The following is a 17429-nucleotide window of genomic DNA, read 5'->3' as shown; positions in this document are numbered from 1 at the left end:
ATTACAAAAAATATCATTGACGTGACTTTAAAGTAAATTTAAATATTCAAATATAAAGAAAATAAACAGGCCAGGCGATTTGAGGGCGATTTTAACTCTGCAAGATACTTGCATGGGCGCCCCAGGATTATCTTCAGGGGTTGCATCTGAACTTCAGAAGATTTCATCTGAATCTGTACATGTACATACTAATAACGAGTATAAAATACACAACTATACATGCATAACTATGTACATTCCTTCCGGACAGGGAGGTGCAATTGTTATTATGACGGGGTATTTTTTAATATTAAAAATAAAACATTCTAAAAAAGACAGTTTATTTTGGTGAAATTTTCCAAATGCCAGGTGATCAAACAAATTACGCGTGCATATAAATGAAAAGCGCTATAGGTAAGCAGCAGTGTGAGAAAGAGCGTATACCGATAGCTGTTTGGGTCCTCTGTTGTAGCTGAGCGAGTCCGTTCGCTCGAGAAAAATCACGTGACCTGGCGATATCCATGTTGTTGTTCCTCAAAACGTTAGAGTATTTATTATAATATATTATAGTTTTTTAAGTAACTTTTTCTTAATTATAGAAAAATAATACGTACTATACAATAGATTTTGCAAATATGATAGAAAAAGACAAATTTATTATTATAAATATACAGGTAGAAAAGTATAAAACTATAAACTAAATTAATTCTGTGTCCGAATCTTGTACTTCTTCTTCAAACTCCTCAGCTGAGCTTAAATATTCATTCTCTTCTTCCTCATCAGACTCCCCTCGAGACTCACATTCTTCTTCTACATGATCTGTAAATAGTTGTAATATGTACCTATTTAGAATTAATTAAAAATTAACTAGTAGAGTTGCTACATATTCTCCGTCCTTTTATACGGAGTCAAAGCCTGGACAATCACGGGCGCATCTGAAGAAAGACTTGCCGTTGTTGAGATGTGGAGTTATCGAATAATGTAGCGATATTGAGAAATACTCAACACTATGGAGGAAAGAAACATGAGCTACTTTGGTCATACCTACACTAAGAAATAAAAAACGTGATGTGATTGGTTATATAAGGAAAAGTATTAAGCATTGGTAATTTTTCATTGATTCTAAATACATATTACAACTATTTACAGACCAGGTAGAAGAATCTAAGTCTCGAGGGGAGTCTGACGAAGGAGAAGAGAATGAATATTTATTTTAGCTTATTTTTCTTTCCTTCATAGTGTTGAGTATTTCTTTTGCCTTTTTCATCTTTCTTAATGTTTTCTTGTTTTTTAAGTGTTGTGTCCATGATATTTTTTACATTATTCGATAACACCACATCTCAACAATGGTAAGTCTTTCTTCAGATGCGCCCGTGATTGTCCAGGCTTCGACTCCGTATAAAAGAACAGAGAATACGTAGCAACTCAATTAATTAATCACTGATTAATTTTTAATTAATTCTAAATACATATTACAACTATTTACAGATCATGTAGAAGAGGAATCTGAGTCTCGAGGGGAGTCTGATGAAGAAGAACAGAATGAACATTTAAGCTAAGATGAGGAGTTTAAAGAAGAAGTACAAGATTCGGACACCGAATTAATTTAGTTTATAGTTTTAGATTTTCTACCTATATATTTATAATAACAAATTTGTCTTTTTCTATCATATTTGCAAAATCTATTGTATAGGACGTATTATTTTCCTTTAATTAAGAAAAATTACTTAAAAAACTATAATATATATAATAATTACACTAACGTTTCGAGGCACAACAACATGGATATCGCCAGGTCACGTGATTTTCTCGAGCGAACGGTCTCACTCAACTACAACAGAGGACGCAAATAGCTATCGGTATACGCTCTTTCTCACACTGCTGCTTACTTATAGCGGTTTTCATTTATATGCACGCGTAACTTGTTTGATCACATGGCAATTCGAAAATTTCACCAAAAAACCTGTCTTTTGTAGAATATTTATTTTTAAAATTAAAAAATACCCTGTCAAAATAACAATTGCACCTCCCTGTCCGGAACGAATGTACATAGCTATGCATGTATAGTGTATAGTTGTATATTTTATACTCGTTAATAGTATGTACAGATTCAGATGAAATCTTCTGAAGTTCAGATGCACCCCCTGAAAATAATCCTGGGGCGCCCATGCATGTATCTTACAGAGTTAAAATCGTCCTCAAATCACCTGGCCTGTTTATTTTCTTTATATTCGAATATTTAAATTTACTTTCAAGTCATATCAATGATATTTTTTGTAATAACAATTTTTACCCTTTTTTAACTTTAGGGGGGATTTTTGGGGAAAATAACCGCTACCCTCCAGCCAGACCGCCATTTTTGTATTAGGCTAACATAGAAGAGTCACCTGAAAAATTTTCAGGTTGCCTAAAATACCTACTCAAAAATGTCTCACAGCGCTTATACCATAGTGTCAAAAATTCCAAAAAAATACGACACTCATCAATGTTTAATTACACGCACACTGTTAGGTATAATGGTATTACTCGACCAATACAAAAAGTGGCAACAAGACACTAATCCACAGCACCTCATTTCGCCCACGTCTTTGCCTTTCTTTCAGACACGAGCCGTCTCAGAGCGATAGCCGATAGACCATCATGCGTATGTATCCACATTTGAAAGTGGTAACAACGTAGTAACCTCGACCTGCAGTCGAGTCGCATAAACTCGCCAATATTTTCGTGCGTGTAGTTGGCTTTTTACTGAATTACTTTTAAGACTCATATTATTATATATATTTAAACAAAAAGAAAATGGAATTATTTCACAGTAGTCATGATAATATATTTATTTGCAAGTTTTTTAACTGTTACCAATGATAACAGTGGTTACATGGACGCTTCGCCAGTGGCTCTAACACTGTTCCAACCGCTACCTTGGTAGGAGATGTTGGAGCCGCCGAAGACAGGCCTCCTGTAGTTTCACATGGAAAATAACTTTTGAGGTTTTAAGCGAATAAAACGCCACACTTGGCTAGTGCATGTTAGCGAGTTGGTTTGGATGCGTAGGTAGGAAAAGGTGGAAATGGTGTCCTCGGGCGATATCCAAGATCTCGTGTGAACAGGTGTGCTATTCCTGAAGAAGATCTAACCATTTATGGAGCTAATTGCTTATGTAGTGTTATCTTTAGTCTTTTCTGGTTTGATACTCATCACTATACGCATTTGGTGGACACTTTTTACCCACCCTTAGGCGTTTAAAGGTAAAAAAAAAAATTATCAGTTCCACCCGTTATTGTAAGTTACCCACAATCATAGTGATTTGAGAAAACATACTGAATAAATGACAGCTAATTTAGCAGATGTATCCTTAATAATATGGCCGTAAGTCAAAGTTTAAAGTCCATAAAGAATCGATATTGAGAGACTCTATGTTTGTATATGTATGTATAGTCCGTCCGCTATAACTTTTCCCATACGGTACGATTCATTTTCAATCAAATTAAGTCAAAACAGAAAGTGAAACGTACGCCGATGTGTGTAGTATATTGTATAAAGTATACAAAATGTATATATACTTCGACGTTCGTTTCAATTTATGTTTTGACTTAATTTGATTGAAATGAATCGTACCGCATGGGAAAAGTTATAGCGAACGGACTATATATACAGTGACGAGCGCACTAATAACCGGCAGAATAACGCAAAAGATGGAAAACACATTCAGTTGTGAAATAAAAAGAAATAAAACCAGTGAAGGTGGGAGTTTTAGCGATAACCACCTATAAATTTGTGACAGTGACAGTTTTAGTTGACACTGACATACTCCTCTGACACGTCTAAAGGTGATAAAATTTTATAAGAAGTTGTTTTTCAATATATCCTTCATACAATTTAGGAAAAAACAATCTATCTGTACATAGTTTTTTTGGACTGAAAATACTTCTACCTGCTTTTATTTTCAGTCTTTTTTATTTTTAGAATACACGACCTTTTGTCATTGCGTACAGTGTCTCTGTGGTCTACTGTATCCTGTCTTGTAGCTTAACCTCTACTTTTTGTTTCATATACATTTGTTTGGCTATTCTGGCTCATTTCTTAGCTCTTATCCATGCTTATTTAGGTACTCTTTTTATATTTCTTGTCTTATATATAATATATTTGTTGATCTGAGCAATTTAGTATTTTAGTTCAGTTAGTTCAATTTTAGTTTCCCTTTTTCTTTTATTTTTGATGTATTATCAAAAGATATCAACACTGTGTAATTTTGTCTTTACATCCAAGATCGTATTTTTAAAGTTTTTTTAAATTGAATAGAAATTAATGTTTATATGCATATATATTTTGATTGATTTTATTTTATTTTAAGATCTGCAATTCGTTTGTAGAAATTGCCAGTAAAGGGTAACAATATGTATAAAGTGAAGTGGGGTAAGATCGTAAACGGGGCAAGTTCGTAATTGCTCTAAAAATATCATAAGATACATTCAATTGTACAAGTTAAGGAGTAGAAATCTTTTCTGCATTAATATCAACTGATTGATATAGATGTCTCTTACTCAGAAGTAATTCTTCCATTGTTTTGCCATTTATAAAATGTGAGTACGTTGTGCAGTAATACATACCTTACCAAGAGCTGTCTAACAAATTGCCGGTATCTTTGCCGGTATCGGCAAATTTGGCGTCTTGTGCATTTATTTTTGGTAGATATTAAGCACATTGCTTAAAGTTTACGTTAAATAAATAGATCCTTTAGATTATTTGAAATTTACTGGAAAAAGCGCAACTCTGGTCTTGCCCCGCAAATATTAGTGCACGGGGCAAGTTCGTAGCATGTGGCGGGGTAAGACCGGAGTTGTGCTTTTTTCAGTTAATTTAAAACATTTTTTTGTACATTTTATGTTTTTTTGCTCAAATTATTTATTTACAACTTTTTTTAAATCCAAAATGTTAGAAATTATGTTAGAAAAACGAACCGAAGAGCGTAATCAGCAGAAACATTTGAAGAAGCATTGATAGAAATGAGGGCAGTCGCGTAAATGCCATGCGAAAAACCATTCTCTATATCTAAATGTATAAATTTAAACTACACAACTTATTTTAATCTGTCAAAAAGCAATTATAAATGACGGATTAGTAATTCCGATTTATCCCATAACATATGAAGGTAGCTTTCAATGAGTTTTAAATAGTATGGGGCAAGTTCGGAATAGTTACTGTCTTTTCTAATTATTTATAAAAGTTGTAATTTCCAATGTAAATTGGTGTTTTCTGCAATTCAAATTATAGAGTATTAATGTTACTCCACGTTGATACTAAGAAAATGTTAAATATTTGAAATATAATTAAAAAAAAAATTAAAGTCAAACTTAACAAAAACGAGTCCGAACTTGCCCCACTCCACCTTATGTATATGTAACAGTTAATACTAATATAACTATATGTATGATTTATAATATAAATTTATTTATATAGAAAAATCATAAATAATAAAAGAATAGACACATCGTAATAGTTTAATGCTATTGAACTCACAAATACTATTAGGGATGATGACTAGAACAATTTCCCTTATAAATTATCTAACGTTTTGAGAATTTTCCCAGTGCCAAAAGACATTGAAGTAGCTTTTCCGGAAATAGCTAACGGCTGGTACAGCTCGCCTGTAACTTCAAGTGTGAGCAACTTTTCTTTTATTCGAATTCTTTTCCTTCCAAAACATTGACCAATTCGCAAACAGCGTCAAACTAACCATTATGATCAATAAACATAATTTTTACACAAGACGATCTCGACTGAAGGACAATTTCGATAACGACTTGCTTTCGCTTTGGATTTGAGACTGTTTTTTCGTTCCATTTGGTTTTTCTCTACTTTCGAAGGCGTTTGGAAAGAAAAATGGGGTCAACTCGCAGATCGCTTTGGTAGATTCCGTCAAGAATTTGGTCCAATAAATAATTGAAAATTGGTCGATAAATTTATTATCTACTGGATAAATTATGGGGCAAAAAGTTTATCTAACAAGTGTCTGCAACTTTAATATATAATAGTGAAAAAGTTTAAGTAAAGAAAGAGGTTAATGCGAGTTTTGAATTTATTATTACTAAAAATATTTAAAAACATTTATAAATCACAGCACGAAATATAAATTTTGATATCCATAAAATATTGTTACTATTAGAACTATTAAAATATAATAATTAATTATATTGTGATAATAAATTTAAAATAAACATACCAACATTTTACATAATGAGCATTTTTTTATGTAACTTCTAGAGAGATCTAAAATCTGCTTAAGAGCACACAGTAGCGATCAACAGGTAGTAACAAACGCGGTCCAAGATTGCGAAATTTCTGCGAACTCTCAAAAGTGAGGCAACAGTGCGTCGGTAATTCGACACTGACAGTGACGTTTATACTATAAAAAACCACGATTATTAGACTTTATTACGGTTGTCTTGACCGACGGTGGTGGGGAGACTTATATCTTTGACTTTACGTCACAAGAATACACAATCCCATATTTTTAAATGATTTTCGATCATTGAATGTGTGTTATTGTATATATATATGTGTATTATTTGTGTTAATATTAAATAATAAGACAAATCATACACATTTTATCTTATACCGGGCAATGAATCATAAAACGGGCAATAGGAAACTCAATGTAAAATTCTAAATTGTTGAATTCCTGCTTGCCTAATTATTTTACGTCAAAAGTCATGAGAGAGTACTTGTAGAGAATTAAAATCTGCATTAAAGTCAAAAGTTTCTATACCGGGTGGTGAATCGTAAAACAGGCCATAGGAAACTCAATGTAAAATTCTAAACTGATTAATTCCTGCTTCCCTAATTATTTTACATCAAAAGTCATGAGATAATATTTGTAGAGGATTAAAATCTGTATTAAAATCAAAAGTTAAAATTGTTCTACGATTTAAATACATTCCAAAATTTTCAAAAATATGATACATTTGCCGCAATAGGTATGCGTGTAAAAGTTAGGCAACACGTTACTATTTAACTGACAGTGCTCACACCATTGACTGAATAAAAAATCTTTATTATTAATACTTCCTCTCCAACTTAGGGTATTTTATGAACTGTATTGTTTTTAAACAATAAATGATAAAATAAAAATATTGACAGTTCAAAAATGTGAACATTATTGCATTGTGTGTGGCTTAATTTTGGACTGAAAAACTGAAATGTATTACATTTTTGCAAAATTTTGGAATATGTTTAATTCGTAGACCAATTTTAACAGTTGTTTTCAATACAAATTTCAATCCTCTACAAATAGTTTCTAATGTTTTTTGATGTAAAACAATTAGGGAAGCTGGAATTCAACAGTTTAGAATTTTACATTGAGTTAATGCAAAATTTTGACGCATGTCGAAATTCTCAATGTGTTTTAATTGTATTAATTTTTTTCGAATCCTGAGAAAACTAATAAATATTTTTGAAAAATTTAATCTCATAATGAAACACTACATTATTACCGAGGGTCGAAAATCCCTGAAAACTTCTATAATATTTATTTTAATAAGTTACAGGGCTGAAAATAAAAGAGAAGTGTGATATTTAATTTCAAATATTTCATTCAACAGAAACTGCTTGTTTATTCTAAGGGGCTTTCCGCCCTCGGTAATAATGTAATCTTTCATCCTGTGTTTAAATTTTTCTAAAATACTTAGTTTTCTCAGGATTCAAAAAAAAATCATATTACGATTCAAATGACAGTACACTCGTGACGTAATCGCACCCTTAATGTTCATTGGTTAGTCGATCTGGGCAACCGTAGTAATGTCTAAGAACCGTGATCAAAAACAGTAATTTTTATACACATACGCGCGAAATGTTGCCGAGTCAGTGCCGTTCAATTTCTTGTTATAAAAAAATCGATTTTAGTAGTTCCAATGGGACACAAAATCTAGGCACGGGATAAAAAAGTTTATTTGAAGAAAGTGTATTTTTTGTCTTTTTTAATGGCGGTACAGGCTCCTTTTTTCAAAATTTATTTAGTTATAGAGTAATTTCCACATACTAACATATTTCTGAAATTGGGCTCTGTACCGCCATTCTTTATTATATTACGAATATGTGTGCCAAACATCTCGACAAAATATTCAAAATTAGAGCCACAATCTTGGAACGCGTTTGTTGCTACCTGTTGATCGCTACTATTTGCTCTTAAGACCAATAAAATTGTTTTATGAAGAGGATTGTTAGCATGCAAAGTGTCATTCTAATGTAGGCATGGGCAAACTATTAAGGCAGAGGCCCATGTAAAACAAGCCCAGACCCAGAGGCCCAAACATTATCTAGGCGGGCAGAAAAGAAAATAATAAAACAAATTTTTATTAGTGATAAACTCATAGTACCTACATCTTAACATAACATAAACTTAGAGTATAGTTATAGTTAAATTTTACATCAAACGTATCGATGATTTTAACATTAGAGAGATTTTAGACCCTCTACTTTTTGACGTACGTTAAACGTAAAACGTTATACTTGTCATGCGCACTGAGTGATAAATAATAGGCGAGCGGGAGATACCCCTAAAATGACCAGGTACTGACCACGGAGGGCTGAAGGGCTAATTTTATTCATACTTTATATTTTCGGGGGTGCTGAAAACGAAAATGAGGTTTATTTTGAATTTTATGTGGGGCAACATTGTCAAAATCGCAATTTTACCCTAAAAATCACCTTTTTTGCGTTCACCTCGCTACAACTCGCTACAATTTTTTTCTATTTTTACAGTATATAGCACTAACATTTCTGAAGACAACGGTACTTGTTTAAAGCTTTAATTCTTATTCTGATAAAGGTTATGAATTTTTCAAAGCGAAAGGTACGGATTTGTGAATTGCAAAGTTTAATGGCAATAGTTGAGTGACGAAATTTATAATTTAGCCTTTTAATCACGTTTATGTTAAAGTAGAGAGTACAAAGAAGTTTTCTGGAAAACTTTTGATCAAAATGTTTTATAGAAAAAAAAATAGTGCAACTTTTATTATCGACATTAGAAATCCCCGATATAACGGTTATTTTTCGAGATACTGACCATGTGTGGTGAATGGCTAATTTTGGTCTTAGATTATGTTTTTGATGGTGCTGAAAACGAAAATGAAATTTATTTTAAATTGTAGGTGGGGGAATATTGTCAAAATCGCAATTTTACCATAGAAATAAAAAAAAGTGAAAAAACGTTTTTTTGCGTTTAACGCGCTACAACTCTGGTCGGTTTTAATATTTTTATCTAAGGTTTGTACACTCTATGTTGCTCACTTTTTTAAAGACTTTTTTGAAGTATCTGCTTTAAGATTTTAGTCTTATTCTAGTAAAAGTTATGAATTTTTTAAAGTACAAGGTACAGATTCTTGAATTGCAAAGTTTAATCGCAAAAGTTATGAGGCAAAATTTAAAATTTATCTTATTAATTACGTTTATGTTAAAACATGGAATACAAAGAAGTTTTCTGGAAAGTTTTAGTTATAAATGTTTAATATAACAAAAATTGCGCCACTTTTAATATAGACGTTATACGTCCCCAAAATAGCGCTTATTTTTCGACATACTGACCACGGGAGGTGAATGGCTAATTTTGGTCTTATTTTATGTTTTCGATGGTGCTGACAATGAAAAAGAGGTTTATTTTGAATTTTATGTGAGAGAACATTGTCAAAATCGCAATTTTAACCTAAAAATGAAAAAAGTGAAGTCACGAATTCTTACGTTTAACTCGCTAGAACTCTGTTCCATTTTAATATTTTTTTTAATTTCTACGGCATATATTTCTTACCTTTGTGCAGACTATGAAAGTAACTGTAGTCTTTCAGTCTTTTTTTTGTAAAAGTTATGAATTTTAAAACATTAAAGGTGCAGATTCGTGAATGGCAGAGTTAAATCGCAAAAATTAAGTGACAAAATTTAAAATTTATCTATTTGATTACGTTTATGTTAAACCATAGAGTTCAAAGAAGTTTTATGGGGAGTTTTAGGTCTAGATGTGTTATAGAAAAAATATGGTGCAACTTTTAATTTTAAGAAAAACGTGGTTTAACTTTTTTTATTTTTAGGGCAAAATAGCGATTTTGACAATTTTCTCCCACCTAAAATTCAAAATAAAGCCATTTATTAGCCATTCACCACCAATGATCAGTATTTCGAAAAAGTAGCGTTATTTTGGTGATTTATAACGTAGATGTTAAACGTTGCACCATTTGTTTTCTATAAAATATTTTGATCCAAAACTTTCCAGAAAACTTCGTTGTACTTATGTTTTATTATTGATTTTAATTTAAAATCTATATTTCAAATTTTGTCGGTCAAAATTTTGCGATTAAACTTTGCAATTCACGAATCTGCACCTTGTACTTTAAAAGATTCATAACTTTTACTAGAATAAGACTAAAAGCTTAAAGCAGAAACAATTGTCTTCAAAAAAGTGAGGGATATTATAAAAAATATTAAAACGGACCAGAGTTTTAGCGAGCTAAACGCAAAAAAACGTTATTTAATTTTCTTTTATTTTTAGGGTACAATTACAATTTTGACAATGAAATGTTAATCAACATTTCATTGCATTACTGAGACAATCAAAGACAATCACGTCATATTCTCCATAAAGACAGACCGTTTTTCTCAGTATAGTAAATAATTCGAGGTACTTATCTACGCCGAATTCCTGAGAACATAAAATCAATCCAACATTGTGAGAAAACGAATCACGTAATACTCTGAAACACAACACATGATTAACGGACTGAGTATACAGGGTGGAGCAAAAATAATAATGAATTTCGTACCGTTACAAGCGTAGACCACAAACTGTAAGTAACTCAGAGCTATGAAACGGAGAATTCTCAACATTAAGCTTAATGATCTGGATCAATCCTGTATTTACTAACTGACAGTCCATATTAAGCGGCATACTAAAAATATCCCGGTCCTGGTCTATAATTTCGACCAGGTCCATAATCGGCCAATATTCGGTGATTTCTTGTTCTCCTTCAGCTGATAGCTGAGAAAAAGGTGTTTACAGAAGACTTTAGCCTTTTTTAGGTGGTATTATCATTTTTGATTGGTGGATTAGAACTATAAAGCCTTTTGAGCATTCATCTGTAATTTTCGTTGGTGTGAGGATTTCAAGATAACATTTAGTTCCCTAATTTTGTTCTTGTGTTCTCTTTTATTTCGTTAGTTTTTAGTTTTTTTACTTTTTTTATTTTCTTTGGCTTGCTGTGATTGATTCCCTACATGTTTTTTACTGCAAGTTTATCATTCACTAGAAGAGATGTTTCAGTTCCCCTTGACTACTTTCATATTTCAATGCATTTCTCTTTTTGGTTTTTAGTCGCCATTTCTATTTTTAGTTAATTTTTTAATAAAAGATCTGGAGTGATTAGATTGTCTAATTTCTCTCCAAATACTCTCCTTAAGAAACGCTCCAGTTATGAAGAATCAGCTGCAGTGACAAAAAGAATGTATCAGTACTTTAAAAATTACCTAAAAAGCCCAACAAATGTTTTCCTATAATGTACCTTTCACAGCCTGACACTTTATATTCTTAAGCTTAACATAAAACCTCTTACTTCAAAGTAAAACATCACATGATTACCAAAGAGGCTATTATTAAGCAGCATCAGTTCAATCTAGATATCACAGAAATAAATGCATTTTTTAATACGCTTTCTTTAAGTATTGATATACAATAGATTATTTTTAAAAATAGGATTGTAGGTCTAATATCGAAAGCGTACGGAATTTAAAATTATAGGTGTTATTACTGGGGGCAACTCACACTCACAACACGGAAAGGCTTCAAGAGTGCGGGTAAATTCATTGTGGTATCACGCTGACTAAATCGCCGAAAAACATCTTGTGTTGTTGCCGATGGGTGCCAGTTAGTGGGCCTGCATTCCTCTGCCTCGTTATCGCCGCTTTGTGTTTCACAATGGCCAGAGCCTCCACCTGAAGGACTTTTTATTCATTAATTCAACTGTCGGTTGCACCAAGTTATAGTGCGAAGGCCTGCTTTTTAAAATGCACGACACAAGAAAAGAACAACTGATTAGCATAATTTTAGGAGCTGATTATTGCTGCAGAATTGTCACTAAGTAAGGTTGTGGTGTATTTTTCTTCATTTACTTGAGGACTTGAGAAACATGACATTAAGTGGGTACTGGGTGTTGCTTAAAGCGATGAGAATATGATTACGGTATGTGAATGTTTTTAAATATACAGATTAAAGGATTTTGTTTATCTTTTGATGCAAATAAAGTATGAAAGTAATTCCCTATAATTATATGTCTGCAGTGTTTTAAGACACTTTATACTTTTATTATTTAACAGGTTTCAAAACTTTAGGTGCCAAATAAATTATGTGGAAGATTAAATAGGTATACGTTTAACATATACACAGATTAAGTATACTTACAGTACCTATGCGGGAAAATAAACAGTACTGAAATGAATATTGAAATAAGCGAAAGTGTTTGCTTTTAATAAAATTATTATTCCCAATCATGTCTGTGAACTAAGGCTTTTGAATGGCACGAAACAATCTTAAACTTTGTTCCACAATTCGGGAATGTCAGATGGTCGATCGGTACGAAAAACCGTCTTTTCTGGCGTTCCCCAAAATTATCTCAAAAATGATTTTAACGCATTCGAAGAGATTCTCTGGTGGTGTGACAGGTTGCTCCGTTCTGCAGAAACCATTGCTGATGAAGTGGTAGGTTCCTGGCACTACAAAATCGCTGAAGATAATTTAGAAATGGCGTGATAATCTGTTCTCTGCATATTTTGATTCAATGAAATACTGGCCCAATATGCCATGTGCGGATGCAATGAAAGAGGTTCTGGACGATTACGTTGGAGCGTTGGAATCCAAGAAACTGTGTTGTCCGCTTGTTAAGCCTAAATGCATCGGCAACTGATTTAAGGCTTGGATCGCTTGTATATTTTTATAGAAGACGATACATTCAAGAAACCTATTATGGTTGATACATAAGTATACACATTTTTAAAAAGGTACTTACATGTATAAAGTTCTACCATTTCTGGAAGGCCCCGCAGTTGGTTAATAGCTCCTCTCTTAATATTGTTCTGAAGCCATATAATATATAATAGGCTGATAAGCTATATAAGAAACATAATAGTATAATATGCTTTTTAGGTACAATGATGGACAACTCTGAAAGAAAGGAGTTTATTATTCTAACTGGGAAATAAACCACAATTTAAAGCTGGGATATAATGATATAATAATATTATTATATCATTATAATAATGGGGATATAATGATATAATGATATTATTATATCATTATATCCCAGCTTTAAATTGTGGCTTATTTCCCAGTTAGAATAATAAACTCTTTCTTTCAGAGTTGTCCATCATTGCAACTAAAAAGCATATTATACTAATATGTTTCTTTTATAACCATTCGGATACGCCACAATATTATTATTACATCTTAAATTACTTAATTTACTTTTATTTAATACCTATATATGTACGTACCTTCAAAATATCCGTTAATTTTTAAAGAACTCCAACAAATCCAAAATCCAGCTATATGAACATGAACTAATATCACGCCATCTTGACAAACACTGAACACTGACGACTAAATTATAAATAGTTAACCTGCGCAATTCTTTTGTGAAAGGAAATCTCTTTGCAAGTAACATTTCGGCTTAATGATACAGTTTTTATTTTATAACCACAGTTACTACAGAGGGTATTTCTGAAGAATTATTTCTTGTGGTTTAAAATATTTATTTGATTGCAAGAAAGTTTCTTGTTCACAAATATAAATATGGATTAACTTAACATCATATTTCTTATACTGCAAAAATTTTTAGTTTTCACTTTAAGAAACAAAAACTTTAGGATAAGAAAATTAAATGTAACCATTAATGCATTTCTTAGTATTGAAGAAATTATCTGTAAGAAATTATTGAGTTGTGTTTAAAAAACTCGTTTCTTTATATGTGAACCGGTATGTTTAAGTTATTATGATGTTAACTTTTAAGAAAGATGGCTCAAAGAAATCAGTGTTTTAGGAGAAAACAAATAATTTCTTAAATTTCTTTAAATGTTCTCTCGGTGTAGTTCCTTCTAGTCTCCTAACTATCCTCCCTCGATAATCTAAGGCCGTCCGCACATAGAGCTACAAAAAATAAACTAAACTAGTTGGTAGCTAGAATTACCATCTGGTTACTAACTATGACTCGCACACTACGCTACTGAAAATTAATAAAAACGAGTCACTTCTTTTACTGTACGAGTAGCTTTGTTATAGGATGTTTAAATTTTATACCTTTATATTGTATTATTGAGTATTATTATTGTGTAAAAAATGTCTAGTGATGAAGACATTCTTTATTATTATAACAGCAGACGTAAAAAGCAGAAAAAAGGAGGTATTGTGTTTATCCCTACATTGCAAACAATATAAATTACAGAGCCTTGCATTTTATTTCTTGCATTTTAAAGAATGTCAAAAGAATCTTATTAATACTAATACTATTGCTTGCTCCTGCAATTCACAAGAAAAATACTCCAATGCGAGAATATGTTTGGACGGAAAAAAGGATTTTAATAAAATAACCCTCAGGTAAGGAAGTAACAGTTATTTAATTTCTTTAAAAGAAAACATTCTGAACTACTAATAACACTACTTAAACTACTAAACTAATAATACTTAAGATATCGGTAGCTAAATTAAACATTAGTATTATTTGTATTTATTATATTTCCCACAAGTTCATAATAGACCAATTTCGCCATTTCCGACAAGTTCATAATAACCTTTTCTACTAATTTCGCCTGTTAAACTTTAATAAAATATCAAAACAAACTACAAACTTGTCTGACTCATTACAGACCGGCTACTAAGTAGTAGCGCTGTGTGCGGATACACATTAAAACACATGTGCAGTGACTAATAAGTAACTGATTGGCAACTAAAGTTACCAACTGGTTTCTTCTTAGTAGTTCTGTGTGCGGATGGCCTTATTATCACCATATCACAGTATAAAGAGGGACAGTAGAACCACTTTCCGAAAAATTGGAAGTAAAATCTGTAGTCGCGCACGGCGACCGCGCAATGTTCTTAGTCGCTTTTGCCCCACTCTCGCATTGCTAGCCGCATAGAAATGTACGGGTTTTAACAGGAAAAACCCGCATCCACCACTGGTGAATTATCAATTACGTACTGCCGGTATTACTTCTGGAGATCAAAGTGCCGACAGAGGAGTGGTTTTATTGTCCATCTTTATACTGTGACCATATTGTTGAGTCAGTGCGCTTCATGTGAGAGATTCTATCTTCGCGCGACCACCGGCGCAATCAACTGTGCATAAAAATTAATTTTATTTTTTCACCTGAAATAATATCATTTTATAATGCAATAAAAGGCGCCGTGGATGTGGTCGATGATATGAAGTCCCTATATTCTGTTTCACGGGTTAGTTGTAGATGGTCACTTACCATATATTTTTCAATGTTAAATATTGGCCTGTTAAATAAAGGCCTGTTGTATAAAGTGTCTAACAAACTGCAAAACTATTTAAATTCACTTCAAACATGGTTAACAAAATGGAAGATTAAAGTAAACGGTGAAAAGTCTTCACAAATTACGTTCACAACAAGAAGGATCGACTGTCCACAGGTTCATATTAACAACATTCCTATCCCCTTAAAATCAGATGTCAAGTACATGGGACTCCATTTGGACCGAAAGCTGACATGGAAGAACCATATCAAAACCAAGAAAGCTCAACTAAATTTAAAAGTCAGACAAATGTATTGGCTGCTAGGTAAAAGATCCTAGTTATCGTTAGAAAACAAAGTATTATTATACAAAATTATACTAAAGCCGATATGGAGTTATGATATAGAGTTATGGGGCTGCAGCAAACCGAGCAACGCTAAAATACTGCAAACTTTTCAATCAAAGACGCTGCGCATGATAGCGAATGCACCATGGTACGTTTCCAATATAACTATCCATAATGACTTTGGCATACCATTCATCGAAGATGTTATTAAACTACAGGCAAACAAAGCCCAAGAAAGAAATTTCGCCCATGAAAGTCAAACTATTCAACAACTGTACCAGCCGCCACTTGGGGGAAGAAGACTGAAAAGGACATGGCTAGAGGACCTAACTAATTAGGTGTATTGGAGAACCATCAATGGATGGTGCCCAAAGCATGCCAGGATTCAAGACTTTGCTACTCTTTGCTAAATACTCTGTGTTGTAATTGGAGTAGATTTTAAAGTTGCACTTAATAAATTGAAAAAAAAATATTGGCGGCATTAACAGTAACATTTTATATAAACATAAACAGAAAAACGTCGTGTCTTTTCAAACCAATGGCTTTATCGTTGATGAAACCTTTATTTTTTGCAAAATTTTGTAAAGAAAGGCAAAAGTTGGATATGTGAGAGAAATAATTGATTATATAAATGCACCAAGATAATAAGTAATTGATAAGTAATTAAATAAATAATAAGTAATTGATTATAAAAATGCCACAAGAAAATAGCTTCAGAACAACATGTGAGAGAAAATCTCACTCGCGACTACCCGCGTACAAACCTACCTAGGTTTTTTGTGATTTTATTGTGATTTTATTCATTTTTGTTTGTTTGTTCCTTGGTAAATGACAGGTACACTCTACATACAAAAATGAAATAAAAGTGATTTTGAAAAAATTTGATAAACATTGTTTCTACTTGAGGCAGCTGGTATTTGCCTGACTCTGCTTATTATAATACAATAAATCCACAAAGTTGCTTACTAATCCACATTAGCTCAAATTCGTAACTAATATGATATTTAATTACCAATGCATTTGCAAATTTGTAACCCACAGCTAGCAGCTTAACTTGCGTTTACCTATCGACTATTATGCTAGGGATTTAATTGATCTTGTCAGTTAAGTCCCCTTCTAGCAGCAGCCGCCGGACTACGCTTAAAATTATCATACGCCAATTATCGAGGATTATAGACTGAGATTGAATTGTTACACGTACATAATAATGTTCGGTTTTGGGTATTTTTAACCTTTATTTCGGGGCCGTATATCAAAGTGGATTAGAAGCGGGCGTATTTATGCTCAAAGCTGTTCCAAATGCAGCGATCAAATAGATGGCAATTTTTTTATTTTCATTATGATTATCAATTAAGATTTACTGGTGGGACTATAAATTTTACCTTATTTATTAGTAGTTCTCAATATAGTCTGGGCTGATTATCGGAGAATAAGCCATTTTTGGGAAAAGTTATTTACCAGCAATTTTATTGCTGGAATCGAATTATAAGATCCTATATATTAATATTATAGGTATGCAAAGTCCTCAAATAGTGTGCTACTTTTTTTATAAACAAAATGGCGCACGAAAATCGTGTTTTTTTCAATTATTGCTCTATAACT

The sequence above is a fragment of the Diabrotica virgifera genome, chromosome 6, assembly GCF_917563875.1.
Source record: "Diabrotica virgifera virgifera chromosome 6, PGI_DIABVI_V3a".
Classification (NCBI taxonomy): Eukaryota; Metazoa; Arthropoda; class Insecta; order Coleoptera; family Chrysomelidae; genus Diabrotica; species Diabrotica virgifera.
This window is presented reverse-complemented; position numbering follows the sequence as displayed.